At 41.6% G+C, this 6,887-nt stretch overlaps 1 long non-coding RNA gene across 1 annotated transcript; it reads left to right on the top strand.

Moving 5' to 3' along the window:
- The first annotated feature begins 355 nt into the window (after window positions 1-355).
- On the top strand, window positions 356-6,393 carry LOC122170435. The gene is made up of 2 exons (XR_006171763.1): window positions 356-1,418; window positions 5,375-6,393. It is a non-coding gene; the product is annotated as an uncharacterized LOC122170435 (long non-coding RNA).
- The last annotated feature ends 494 nt before the right edge of the window (window positions 6,394-6,887 follow it).

Consider the following 6,887-nt stretch of genomic DNA (forward strand, 5'->3'; position numbering starts at 1 on the left):
TAGTGCAGAGACGGTTTTATTTAGGGAATGCAGGGGCTCAGTTATGCATGCAAGCGTTTCAGCATTTCTGTGTCCCAGGCAATGGCCTTCTACTGAAAAGATGTATCCCCAGTAGATGAAGAACATCAACTGAGACAAATTCGTAAAAATGCCGTCTTGTTTTTCAAAGCTACCAGAGGCCATTATAATCCAAAGCTGCATAGCACCATGTGCAAAAACCCTGCAGCCATGGGGTAAGCAAGGCAGCTGACTGCAGACAAGTGTCTGTTTTTTGATGAGGATTAGTTAAGGTAGAGTTGTCATAAAGTGATGGCCTTGAAAATATGTTGCTTTCTTTTAGGAGAATGTTAGGTGTGAGGTTAAGGTGTAGTTTCATCAGTCCTCCTCCACCTTTTTATCTGTCTCCCCCATATCTCTCACAGTAGCTTAGTCAGCAGCATTTTCTTGCTTCGTTGGTTTTGAAAAGCACTTGCTGCTCCCTGCTGTCAGATTATGTCCAGGAGACTGTCTCAGGTCAACAGTCATAAGACATTCTTTGCTCAATTCTTTTCCCAGCCTAGAAAACGAAGGAAAACAAGAAAAAAACGACACCCAAAAAAACAGAAATTGGGAAGTGGGGAAGGGAGGCATGATCTAAGTTACCTGGTCTCTGTATGCAGTTCCCATAAAGAAGGTTCTACAGTGGATGTCTGAGTTCCTTGAGTCTGCTTGGCCAGTCTGGGACACCTGAGAGAGCAGAACTTCTAGCATCAGTTGTATTTTAGAACAGGTATTTGAACTTGGTAGTGCCAGTATCATGGAAATACTTAAACTGTAATTAAGCATTCACTGTCTGAGTGAGTAATACAAGCAAAGGCAATCCACATTTACCATCTCCCTACAAATATGGGATAACAGTGATGCCAGTGTTAGTAGTAAATGAGTAGATACGTAAAATGTGGAATTAGTTTGGATTTGAATGTGTAACATGAAAAAAGAAAGGTGTTACTCACTGTTTTTAAGCTGTAACTCTGATCTTCACAGTATCTAAATGTTTGGATTTATAAATTTGGTAAAAACTCTTTGTTGTTTACAGACAGCACAGGAAGAACGTGTTGCAAGCTGACAAAGGAAACTCAGACACATTGTTTATAAGCCACTGCTGTCATGAGGATAGAACTGGCCATCCTTGGGCTTCCTTACACATTTCCTTTTGGATTAGACATTATTTGGAGATGTGGAGTTTAAGCACCCACGCTTCTGTGGTCTAAGGGAAGAATTCAACACTGGAACTCTCCAAAGATACCTCCATGCATCAGAACAAAGTAACTGCAGCTGAGACCTGAGATTGTTCCACCTTCAGTGCTTCTAGGTCTGGATTAAAGAGTCTGCTGAGCTGATGCAGGAGGCCATGGTCTTCTGAGCTCTGTTAGACTGGGGTAAGTGGTGTCTTGACCAAACAATTTTATTTGTTGCTGTTAAAACTGTTAGTTAGAGTTTTTACATGAAAAAAATATCAGACTCTGTTGATGAAGAACTGCTAGTGCATAAGCAGCTCTGTTTCAAAAGATGTTAAAAAGTATATAGTATTTTCTGGGACATAGTTTTGCTTACTCATACTTGGCAACTAAAGATACATGTGCTGAATAGTTGTCTTTCTCATACATCAATAGAACGTCTAAATTATTCAGCTGTGGAGAATGACCAAATCTTTGTGACTCTTTCTGGCCCAGTAACAGACAATTAATACAGAGTACAAAAGTCTGCCTATTTTAATGCAAACAGAAGATGAAATTACATGAGGTGTATGTGTGCCTATACTTCGCAATCTGTTTACCTGTTTGCTTTTTACAGAGAGTGTGAAATGAGATTTCACTTCTTCAGTCCAGGTTTTCTTGATTGGTGCAAACCTGTTCTCTCTTTTTCTCTGTAAGCAGATATTTGTAGCTTTCTACCTCTATTCAGAGTATGAATAATCAATTACAAAACAGCCCCACCCCAAACCCTTAAAAAAAAAAAAAATCAGAATTGCAAAGAAGTTTATTTCCAAATACCCCAGGACAGCAAGAGCTTTTGAGCTAGGAAATTACATGTATTTAACATGGCTGTTGACTCTTCCATTGAATGAAAGCTGTACATCAAGAGAGATCTCTCATTAAATGATTACAGCACAAATTCTTCCTAGATTATGGAAGGCAATTTCCCTTGTTCTGCTTATGACATTTTACAGTTTGGAGAACTGAGAATGAGAATGTATCTGTGACCAATCAAAATATGAAAGGGGGAGGAAAGTTGCAAGAATTCAGTTAATACTTGCTCACATCCTCCATTCCCATGTCCCCATGTGTCCCCAAGCTTTGCATGCTTCCTGGAAGATACCATTTTTATTACTGCATGTGATTTCACATCCTTTAGGACAAATTCTGCTAGTGTCAACGGTTTACGGGCTGGTTCGGCCCGGTTCCGTGACGAGCGGGGCGGAGGGATCCGCAGATCCTCACCTCCGGAAAAAAAGGAAACAGGGGACCCCAAAATAATTAAAACAGCTGCACCGATCTGAGGAGAAACAAACTAATTTACTAAGTATGTTATCGGAATGCAAGATAACACACTATGATACAATATAATCAGAATGGAAGCTAATAAATCAAATATAATGAGAGAGAGAATGTCCGAAAGGTGGATAGGCCTCACCACAACGCTGAGGTGAGATGCGCAGTGCAGTTGAGCAGCAGGGAGACGGGAGCAGTGTCCACGACGAAGGGCAGGCGAGAAAGAGAACTAAAGTGACCTTGCCAGGAGTTAAACCTCCTCTCCCTGACCGCAAGGTCCCCTGGGGAATGTAGTTCTTCTTCTCTTCAGGGCAGGTACCCAGGACTTGAGCATTAACAGTTAAAGACCCAGTGCCCCACATGATGTTATGATGTGGAATACCGAAAGCCAAAAAAATCACAAAACCATGACAGCTAGCTAACAAGAAAACTATATGCAAAACTTGTCAGGTTAGCAAAGGCATAGGAATTTGGCTGGGCCATACAGAAGCAAGTGCATCTTAATGTACTGCATACTGTGCATTTTCCTTGCCTCCATTCCACTGAGTGCCAAGACACCTTCCTTGTTCTGTGGTCTCTGTGCTCAGATTGGGTTTGGTTCAGAGCAGCTGAGCATTTATCTGACTCGACTGGTCTTAATTAAGGTATTTCAGATCTTTCACCGATATGTAGCCTGACCTGGCTCATCTACTTTGGCCTTGATTCATTGGGCCAAAATATTTAACAATTTTCACTTACTGTGATGAAGAGCTAAGAATCATAGAATCACAGAATTATAGAATCATAGAATCACTTGGGTTGGAAAAGACCTTCAAGATCATCAAGTCCAACCACAACCTAACCATCCTACCCTAACTCTAACAGCCCTCTGCTAAATCGTGTCCCTGAGCACCACATTCAAACAGTTTTTAAACACATTCAGGGATGATGACTCAACCACCTCTGTGGGGAGCCTATTCCAGTGCTTAACAACCCTTTCTGTTAAGAAATTTTTCCTGATATCCAACCTAAATTTATCGTGGTGAAACTTCAGGCCACTTTGCCTCGTCCTGTCACCTGTCACCAGTGAGAAGAGACCAACCCCGCTCTCGCTGTAAGCACCTTTCAGGTATTGGAAGCGAGCAATAAGCACCCAGCCTCCTTTTCCCCAGACTGAACAGCCCCAAGTTCCAGCTCCCTCAGTCTCTCCTCATAGGCCATATTCTCCAAGCCCTTCCCCAGCCTTGTTGCCCTTCTTTGGACCTGCTCCAGCACCTCCATGTCCTTTCTGTACTGAGGTGCCCAAAACTGAACACAGCACTTGAGGTGAGGCCTCACCAATGCCCCACCAATGCCGAGCACAGGGGCAGGATGGTCCTGCTGGTCCTGCTCACCACCCCATTCCTGATACAAGCCAGGATGCCATCGGCCTTCTTGGCCACCTGGGCACACTGCTGGCTCACATTCGGCCGACTGTCCATCAGTACACCAAGGTCCCTTTCCATCAAGCAGTTTTCCAGCCACTCCTCTCCAAGCCTGCAGGGTTGCCTGGGGTTGTTGTGACCAAAATGCAGGACTTGACACTCAGCCCTATTGAAACTCATGCAGTTTACCTTGGCCCATTGATCCAGTCTATCCAGGTCCCTTCTCCCCTCAGGCAGATCAACATTCCCTCCCAACTTAGAGTCATCTGCAAACTTACTGAGGGTGCACTCAATCCCCCCATCGAGATGGTTAACAAAGGTGTAAGTCAGGAGCCTTTTCAGACCGTCTCTGCCTGCTTGGATTCATGGCTAGGTTGAGGAGAATGCCAAGCATCCTGGCTGGCAAATCAAAATGTGTTATCAGTAGCACCAGAATAAATAACAGAATTCCAGGTGATAGTACAGTCCTGAACTTTTTAATCTGTAAAGCAAATCAATTTCAATACAAATGTGCTCTGGAAAATCTGTTGCGTTTGTAAATTTAACATGCTCAAAACAATCTGTTTATTGCAATCTGATCTATTCCTTGTCTGTTTCTGCTGCAGGATAAAACAGTATACAGACAGATTTTGTCTGTAGTTAAGTAGTTGTAAACGACTGTAAACATTCCATAACAATTTTTTGCAGTACAGTGAATTGCCTTGCAGGTGCATACGCTATAAATAGTGGAAATAGAGGAAAATGGCAGATTTTCCATATGCTCTGCACTGCTTGATATTTTAGGAATGCCATTTACCACTTTTATCCATTCATCTCTTTGAATTCCAGTCTCTCAATCATCACCTTTTCTCTCAGGACCGCTGTGAGGCTTAATTCATTAATGTCTGTAGAGTGCTTTGAAATTTTAGATGAAAGGGATTACAGAAGTGCAAAATATTAATATTAAAGAAAAACTGTGAACCCACAACTCTCTCCTTCTTTCCCTCAGCTCACCTGTTCCATGGTCTTTGAAACAATATGTTCGCTTAGGATCGAGGCAAATTCTTTTTTATGTGATGCACTGGTAACATGAGGTTGCAAATGCCCATATTTTTTTAATATTAACTAATATTAATTTAATAATTAATGTAATAATTTAATTAAATTAAAGTTAATGTAAAAAAAATTCAGAAGTTTTAATCTCTTCCTCTGTCTCACTGCTCCCCGAAAATGTGGTCCTTGGTTAAATTCAGCTGAACTGCATAAGCGTTGAAAGAGTCATACAACTCTCCATAAGCTTGTATTAGGAAATAGAAGTTCATCTATCAGATTTACAGAGTTTCTGACTGCAGAATAACTGGCATAACACACTCCTTTCAGAACATGTGATTTGTTTCCTAGATGGAACTGGTTTCTCTATCCTAACATCTGCATTTGTTTCTGTATTTTCTGCTTTCACAGGATCACAAGATAACTCAGCTTCTTGCTATGCGTATGGAAAGTCCTCCCTTCCTAAGATATGAATTTCCCTCTCTGTTGTAGCCATGAAATAAAATTTGCAGTAAGTTGTTTTCTTCTCAGGCATTCACGATTGCTCTTTTAAGCCATACCAGGCTTCCCCATAGTGGTGTTCATTTTCCCCAAGAGGAAAGGTCCAGTTTCCTGTCTTCTGAGCCAGTGTGAGAAGGCGGACCTTCTGCAGAAGGTTTCAGTTTTTTCTCCAGTGCTGCTCACACAGCTCCCATCCGGGTAAAGCTTTTTGTTACTGCAACCTTTATTAACGAGCAGGATAGAGAGCTCTGTCAGTGTGAACCCCCACACCACCACCAAACCAGTGTTCAAAGCTCATCTAAAACATCTGTGATGGCCAGGATCTGGTTGTCCAAAACAGAGCTTCTAGTCATGGCTTTTTAAAAAGATACTGCATCTCTCATCATCCTCTTGGAGTTTGTATGACCCTTCCCAACCACAGCCAGCTTATTTCAGAATAATTCTTTTGTGGTGCTGTCGTGTCACTATCCTGCTTTTCCAGATCAGTCATGTAATGTCAGTAGAAGCCTCTTGTGACCTCCTTATTACACAGACAGATATCTGCAAGTCAGTTATGGAGGGTTGCTAGCTTGAATCTGTATTCAAATACTCAAATAGGCGTGTTTTTATTCAGATTTCCTTTTAAAGTTTTTCCTGTGTTACATATGCATGATGCTGATATAATCCGGAATTTTTAGTTGACTGTAAAATTACTACTAGATATTAGACTGGAGTTGTTTTAACACCACTTCTTCCTCAAAGGAAAATTAATCATTTACTAAACTAGAATGTTAACGTGAATGATTGTGTTGTTATGCATATTTTATTTAATTTTTTCAGCCTTCTAGGTCCCTTTGAAAAACAAGCTTAGCCAACCAAACTTAAGAAGCTTTTACTCGAGTGTGTGTAAATGTTAAATAAACAAAATGGTTTTGCTGCTTATACTTGCAGTATTCAGCTTCATTAAACATGTTTATATGCAGTCTGTAACCTTTCGCGGTGTAACAGGCTGGATGACTAACTTGTAAGACAGATTCAGTTCAGATAAAAGAAGAGATGGAGAATGTGCTCTGGAGAAATTGTTTGGATGTTGATCTCCCTAGACACTCTTTTGCCCCATTCAGGCAAAATAAAGGTTTCTGTCTTGGAAATCATGAGAAGTATTCCAGGTCTTCAGTGAACTCAAGCTGGCTGGCTTTTCTTTCCAGGGAGTAGCAGTTAATAAGCATTTTGCATGGTGAAGTCGTCCATGGTTAGCGGTATCCCCACCGCCAAGTACGAATCCTCCCGTGACAACGCAGTTGCAGGCTGAGGCGTGGTGTGAGGTTTGTACATTCCACTTCCTCTGAAAGCCTGACAAAGGGTTTGTTTCCAATTAGACAGCAAAGCCAGGCTTCAGAGGCCCAGGAGACAGTAACAGCAGAGAGAATTTTAAGAATGTCAC

Source organism: Centrocercus urophasianus, unplaced genomic scaffold (genome assembly GCF_019232065.1).
Source record: "Centrocercus urophasianus isolate 14NV4802_14NV808 unplaced genomic scaffold, USGS_Curo_1.0 seq_7, whole genome shotgun sequence".
Taxonomy (NCBI): Eukaryota; Metazoa; Chordata; class Aves; order Galliformes; family Phasianidae; genus Centrocercus; species Centrocercus urophasianus.